The following is a 7,968-nucleotide window of genomic DNA, read 5'->3' as shown; positions in this document are numbered from 1 at the left end:
TGCCCTGAGTCTTTGTGTGAGGCTGAACTTAAAGGTGACGGATTAGAGAACCAGACCTAGAGCCTGCCCCTCTGAGCTGTGAATTCATCTCCCGACTCCAGACTCTTATGACACGTTAAAGCTCCTTACTCTCCAAGCCGACCTTAGTTGTGTTGTGGGGTATTTTGAGTCTGGAAGTTTCCTAATGCAGCCCTCACCAGCCCAGGAGGTGATGTGTCCATCTTGCTGAAAACTGAGGCTCACGGACATTAAGCACCTCCTCCGTCAGGAACCTGGCAATGATGATTCTAAGGTCACCCCCTGGGACACCCTGCCCTTCTATCAAATCCTACCGATGACTTTCTTTCTCATCCCTCACGTGACAAAGTTCAGGCAATGTGGCCTGAGGCTCGCTGACAAGTGCCCAACCATTTGCTCTTCCCAGAGTGTCCTGGACCCCTCCCTTCAGTCCTGTGTGGGCCCTGGCCCTCCGCGGCCCTCCTCCTCGGCCCTCCTCCGTCTGGCGAGCGGTTCTGGTCATGGCTGCCCGCCAGCCAGGGCGAGGCCCCACCCTTCTGGCACATCCCTCCCTTTAAGCACCTGTCACTCTAAGTCCTGGCACAAAGACCAGGCACGGAGGTCCTGGCAGGATGCCCAGAATCAAGGCCTAGGGTAGCGGGAGCCATTTCTACCTCCAAGTGCAAGGGCCGGGACATTGTGGGGAGGGGGACAGGGAGCTGCTTGGAGCAGAGCTAGCCTGGCCCACGGGAGCCCACGGGAGCCCACGGGAGCTCTGGCTTCCCTGGAGTGGGGGACACTGGGCAGCCCCCCAGCAGAGGCTGGGGTAGGAAGATAAACGATGGCTGAATTCCTCCCCAGTTCTGAGTACTTGCCCACGGCAGCCTGAGGGCAGAAGGCCCGTGGGTGTGGCCCCTGGGGGTCAGCTGCCCAGGCAGGAAGCAGGGGCAGGGAGAGCGGATCCCGGAGGGGAAGAGGCCGCTGTTTCCCGCTGTTCTGTGTGACCCAGGGCCAGCGGGACGACCCACAGCCCCTCCACTCTCCTCACATCTATAAGTGGGGCCCAGCTCTCCTGCCCCGGACACAGCCACCCTGTGTGACTTGTGCCTAGAGGGTGGCCCGTGGAGGCAGTGGCCTTGGGCATCGAGGTCACAGAAGCCTTTCTCCATGTCACGAGGGAGCACAGCCACCTCTGGAGGGGCTGCGTGCAGCTGGGGGGTGACGGGGCCCTGAGATGGGACCCAGCCGTGTGCCCAGAGCCATGGGGACCACGGGACCAGGGGTGTGGACTGCCGTGTCGCGGGCCTCCACGCTTCGGGGTGATTCACCACGTGGCCATCCAGACGGGGGCAGTAAGCGGTTCACAAGTCTGTGGTGAAGGAAGTGGCCGGCCCCTGACCAGGAGGAGCTGCTGAGAGCCGCGTGAGTTTGAGAGGAGCCGCGCTGAGAAGTGTCGGGGATATCGGCTGCAGGACGGGTCTGCAGGGGCAGTCTCCCAGTCGCCCTCTGCGCCCTGCCCTGGAGGTGAGAGGTGACTGGCTTGGAGCCGGCCACTCTGGGAGGCTTTGGCCGCCACCAGGCTAGAGATCCTGGCCAGCCCAGCCCACAGGCACTTAGCGGGGCCTTTGGCCTCTGGGAGTCAGCTGGCAGATTAGCGGGTCCTGCCCTGGGAACACCATGGGTGAAGTGGGCTCTGGCTCATGGTGCCTGAGGGCGCGGGGTGGGACTGCCCCCCCATCCCCACCCCCCACCCCCACCCCCATCCCCCCACACCCCCACCCCCCCACCCCCCCACCCCCACCCCCCCACCCCGTCTGGTGGCCTGACACTTCCCCCTGCTCACCATGACGGGCTGAGACTCTGGGTGCAGATCCCAGCTGCTGCTTCATCTGTAAAGTAGGATGTGGTTGTGTTGGGCAGGGCCAGGGACACAGAAGCATAACCATGGTGTTTAGAAAGAGATGGATTTTAAGGGTTCGGCTTACACAGTGATGCGGGCTAGTGAATCCGAAATCTGCCGGGCAGGTCACAGGCTGGAAAACCAGAAGAGATCTTGTTGCAGTCTTGAGTTCACAGGTGCTCGGGCAACCCAAATCCTTCCTCCTCAGGAAACCTCAGACGTTTCTCTTAAGCCCTTCAGCTGATTAGATTGGGCCCACCCTTAGGTGGAGGTAACCCGCTTTACCCAAAATCTCTTGATGTAAAGGTTAATCATGATCAAAAAATACCTTCACAACAACCAGACTGGTGGGTTTTTTTTTTCTGTTAATTTTTTTTATTTGTTTTAATTAGTTATACATGACAGTAGAATGCATTTATGTACTTTGACATACATAGATGGGATATGATTTCTCATTTTTCTGAGTGTACATGTTGTAGAACCACATTGGTTATGCAGTCACATATATCCATACAGTAATAATGTCTGTTTCATTCTACTGTCTTTCCTATCCCCACATCCCCTCCCCTCCCCTCCCATCACTTCCCTCTACCTAATCTAAGGTAACGATATTCTTCCCTAGTGCCCACCAACTTATTGTGAATTAACATCCACATATTAGAGAAAACATTCGGCCTTTGGTTCGTGGGATTGGCTTATTTCACTTAGCATGATAGTCTCCAACTCCAACCATTTACTGGTAAATTCCATGATTTCACTCTTCTTTAAAGCTGAGTAATATTCCATTGAGTATATGTACCACATTTTCTGTATCCATTCATCTATTGAGGGACACCTCGGTTGGTTCCATAGTCTAGCTATTGTGAATTGAGCTGCTGTAAACGCTGATGTGGCTGTGTCACTGTAGTATGCTGATAACCACATTTATGTGGTCTATCTCTGGGTCCCCTATTCTGTACCTTTGGTCTCCATGTCTACTTTGGTGTTTGACCACACGGTTGGAGCCTGACCAAGCTGACACATTAAATCAGCACCAGGGCTGTCAACAGAATAAGCGAGTCCGAGCACAGGAAAGGTGTGGGGTACACAGTGCCCTCCTCATCCCTGGCTGCCCCTCCCCCATGAAGCATCCGATTCGCATCATTGCAACAACTCTCCCATGAGTATCCCACACCCCCCCCAGGGGACAATTTGAGCCCCAAGATTCACCAGGCCCATAGTTGAAGCAAATCCTTCCCAACAGATTCACCCTGATGGCTGATTTCTCAGGGAATCCCAGGCTCAGCCTCGGCACACACAGAAGTGAATCTGCCCCAGCGGATGCGGGTGGCCCAGCCCCTCCTCCCCTCCATCCCGCCGGCTCCAGGCCAAGTTCCCAGTGCTGAAAACCTTAAGCTCCTAATAATCCACCTTCATAATCCGCAAGGCCGACAGAATCACCTCTGCATTCCTGGGTGGTGAAGGGTGGCCTTCTACCCTGCAAGTGCTTTGACTTGATAAATCATTAAAGCTCAGCTTTCCACACACCGCCCTGTGGCCCCCGGGAAAGGCCCCCTGACTAGCCCCTGGAGACCTGCTTCCAACAAGACCCTCCTGCGAGTGGAGGGGTCCTCAGCCAAGGCAGGATCTTTGGAACGTGCACGCACAGGGCTGGGACTCTGTTTCTGTTGGGAGGGTTCGCGTTTGGGTTAACTGTGGTCACACGAAGGCGGCTGGCTTCATGCGGATCCGAGGTGAAGGTTTTGTGGCCTCTTGCAGTTTGTGTCAGTTTCTGAGACTCTTGTCAGGGAGGCACCAAAGGAATGTGAGAGAGAGACAGCGATGGAGAGAACGGAATGAGAACGAGGCGGCGTCCAAATCGCCAGGAAGGTGCCGACGCGCGAGAGGCGGGCTTATCAGGGCGGCCTGTCGGGTTTTGAGGTCACCAATCCCAGCTCTGCTCAGCGAGGTTCGCCAAGTCAGGAGCTGCGGGGAGTCATCCGGGGCTTATCACGTTTGTCACCGAGGCTGGCCCGGGTGGCGCCAGCTCCTGGCTGGCCTTGCGTCCTCTCCAGCCCTCTGCCAGCTCCACCCCAACAGTCCCATCACAGGCTCACAGGGACTTCAGGGCGGCAGGTGACATGACAGGGGGCTGAATTGACCACACGTGGTGTCCCCATATGTGGTGAACTTGTAAGGGTCCGGCGAAGCGTCGGAGAAAGAGACCACACAAGAGACCGGCTTCATGCAATTGGCAAAAGGGAGTTTATTGAACCAGCGTGCTGGGGCTCACTCAGGAAGGGAGAGCAGCCCAGAGCCCAGAGCAGAGGTCAAGCAGAGCTTAAATTCACTTTTTGGAGAGGGCTGGGGGCTTTGCATCCATCAGAACAAATCATCATGAGGCTCGGGAAAACTGAACAACAACTCTGAGACGTGATTAGCACATTCATTGGCGGGAACAGTCTGGGCAGGAGTGATTGGTCACTCCTAAGTGGGGTACACATTTAAACTGATTGGTTTTAGGACTACGTGACATACTACACAGAGTCCCAGGTTATTAGACAACCAGTGGAAACAGTGGAAATATTTACTGGGCAGTTCAGGTATTGTCCTAACAGCTACAGGGATTACAGGTTCTGGGGGTAGCAGAGGAATTTTGACACTACCTGGTCTTTCACTTTTTAACTTAGGCCTTGCAGTTTAGGAACTTTGCAATGCCCGGTCTTTTACACTTTAACTCAGGCTTTGCAGTTTAGAATCAGCTTACAAATTTTACCTTTACAAACTCACAGGGTCACCTCACATGAGGACCCCTGGGCACCGGCATGCTCCACAGGCGCGGAGCTCCGCTGCAGGAGTCAGACGTTCAGAACCAGGGTCCTGGGGGCCCTCCGAGCCATAATTTTAAAAAGCACCCGTAGTCCCCAAGGTCATGGTATGTCCATGAACGAAGTACGCTAGAGCATCTCCCAGATAACACAGCGACTAGAGCTGGCCTTGGGCTAGGGACAAGATGAGCAAGCAGGGGACTTTGCTCATTCTGGCCACCAGGGGGAGACAAAGCGAGAACAGAAAATGCTGAGTAAAAACCAGTGAAGCAGCCGGGTGCGGCCCAGGTGCTCTGGAGGCCGAGGCAGGAAGATCACAAGTTCAAGGCCAGCCCCAGCAACTCAGCCAGGCCCTAAGCAACTCAGCGAGACCCATCTCCAAATAAAATATAAAAAGGGCTGGGGACGTGGCTCAGGGGGTGAGTGCCCTTGGGTTCAATTCCCAGTACAAAATAAATAAACAAATAAGCAGAAAAGTCCATCATTATAAACTGGGCTGAGGATTTCCATTCCTGGAAGGACAGCAGCTGGATACTGTGAAAAGCAGCCCATTCCTACAGCCCTGATAATTCTGGAAAAAAAAACAACCACATTTAAAAACAAAAGTGTGTGGCTCAAGTGGTAGCCTGCTCGCCTGCCATGTGTGCGGCCCGGGTTGGATCCTCAGCACCACAAACAAACAAAGATGTTGTGTCCACCGAGAACTAAGAAATAAATATTAAAATTCTCTCTCTCTCTCCTTAAAAAAAAATAAAAATAAAAAATAAATAAAATAAAAACAAAAGTGTGTGTTCCTGTGTGTCCTGTTGGTGCCTTTCTCCGGAGAATCCTGCTACGGTTTGAATGTAAGGTGTCCCCAGAAAGCTCCATTGCTCAGAGGTGAAGTGGCCAGGGGGCGAGCGCCGTGACCTAGTTGGTCCATCCTCCTTGGGACCTGGGGCGATGGCAGGGGGTCAGGCGTGGCGGGAGGAGGTGGGCCACCTTGATGGAGCGGCCCTTCTCTGCCTGGCCCTTCCCCAGGAGGCTCTGCCACCTGCCCAGAGCAATGGAGTCGGCCCACTGGGGGCCGAACCTCGAAACCCTGAACCCAGAACTTCCCTCCTCTAAGTTGCTCTTGTTGGGCATTTCATGGCTGTGACAAAATGCTAACAGGTCCCCTGAAGGCCTGTCGTTGCTGGCTTGGCCCTCAGCCTGGTGGGCTGGGAGGCAGTGTCCCTGGAAGAGCTGGTCCTGGGGGAAGATCTCCAGGTCCTGGGGCCCGTGCCCCTGAAGGGGACTGTGGACGCCCAGCTCCTCTTTCCCCTTTGGTTCCGGCCCTGAGGTGGACAGGCGTTCCCTGCCGCATGCTCCTCCTCCCCACAGGCCCGAAGCAGTGCCCCCAGTCGGACATGGACTGCAACCTCCTAAACCCGGAGCCAAAGCAAACCTTTCCTCTTAGTAAATTGATCATTTTGGGTGTTTGTTACAGTAACAGAAGGCCCTGCCGTCGCTCCCGCCTCCCACACTTCTCAAAACCCACCCACCTCCTGGCTCCACGGCCTGCACCAGGGGTCCCTCAGGCAGGGTGAGAGCTAGCTCTTCATCCTTGTCAGGTCCCTGCTTAGCATCTGGATGGCCTTCTTAAGTGACAGATGCCATCTTAAGAGAAAGTTCCGATTCCTGCCCCGAGGGCCTTTCTGAGAAAGGCTCCCCACCCCCTCATACCAACCCCCCCTTAACCACCCGCATCAGGACCCACCGGGCTCTGATCCCTGAGCCTGCCCCATAGAAGTCCAAGCCCCCAGCCTGCAGTGCCTCTCCCCGTCTGGGGAGAGGTGGCCTTGATTTGTCAGCTCTGACAGATACCCGCGTGCCTCTCTGCCCGGTCTCCATCTTTCCTTTCTCGCTCACAGTCCCGGGTTCCTCACTTTCCCTTCATTGGTGCTGAGACCCGGGATCGGGTTCCCCGTGTGCCCGCCCCCTCCTCAAGGGCCACCGAGCGTCCCTGGGCCCCCATCTGGATTCCATCATGGGACCAGGCCCTCCATTCTGCCCATCGCCCTCTTTGCACCGGCCACTGGACATTCCAGGTAAGACCCTGTCTCTGGTTGACCTAACAGACCTACGGGTCCTGGGAAGTGGCCGTCCATCGTCCTGCACTCCCAGCCTCAGCCTTCACAGTTCGGCTGGTCCCTACTGTCGACCGGGTCTATAGGTGGGCTTGGATTTGGGTCCTGGGTTTTGAGCTCTCTCACCTGGACCTAAAGCCCCCAAAACTTATCCGCCTGTGCAAGCAGGTCCGGCCTCCACATCCTTTGGACTCTCAATGGCCACTTAACGGCACTCGAGGTCCCATACGATCAGGGATCCTTTCACCTGCCGGGAGCCTTCAGGAAAGTGGAAGGAGAGGTCCTGCGCTCAGGCTTCTCCCCTCTGCCTTCTAAGCCCTTCTCTAACTCCCCCTCGCCCACGCGAGTCCTCTCAGCTCTCACCCCCCTGCGCCTGCTTCCAAGGGACAGAGGACCCTACCCAGGACCCCTCCTCCTTTGACCCAGGGGATGAGCCCCCGACACACCACAGTTCTCTTTCTAATGAAGCCGCCGCAGCAACTGACCCTCGGCCCCTAGTCCCGTCTCTCCTCCTGCCCCACGCTCACGGGCTGCCGCTGCCCCACCCGCATCTCTGTGTCCTGAATGCAGGTGGCTGGGGTCGGGTACCGGGTTCCTGTGCCTTTCCCTTTGTCCATCTTTCACAGATAGAAAAGCGGCCTGGGGCCTCTGCTTCAAGCCCCACCACAGAGATCAGAGATTCAGTATCTGACCCAGTCATACGACCTGACCTTCCACGATGTCCCTGTGACCTTGCCTAACACCCTCCTGCCCGAGGAGCGCAGGCGAGTTTGGGAGCAAGCTGGAGATCCTCCCCTGCCCACCTGATGGGCACTGAGGCGGGCCCTGACCCCCACCGGGATGTAATTCACTGGAGGAGTGACTGGTAGAAACCCATTCCTTACTTGCCTCTCGGCAGGACTTGGAGAGGCAGCCCCTGGGCTGTCAGTGATGAAAGGCTCCAGGAAATCTCCCAAGAAAAGAACGAAAACCCTCCAGCATTTTTAGTCTGCCGACCAAGGCTTTATTACAGTAACTAACCTGGGCCCCGAGTCCAGATGGGAGACCACCACTGGTGACCCTCGTTGTCTCCGAGGATTTCCCTGTTGTTAAGGCCAAACTCAGGCACCTCGAGAGGGGCCCCCAGCGCCCCGAGCTGAGGTTCTGTGAGTGGGCA

This window comes from Ictidomys tridecemlineatus, chromosome 6 (genome assembly GCF_052094955.1).
Source record: "Ictidomys tridecemlineatus isolate mIctTri1 chromosome 6, mIctTri1.hap1, whole genome shotgun sequence".
In the NCBI taxonomy this organism is placed as follows: Eukaryota; Metazoa; Chordata; class Mammalia; order Rodentia; family Sciuridae; genus Ictidomys; species Ictidomys tridecemlineatus.
Note: the sequence above shows the minus strand (reverse complement) of the source record.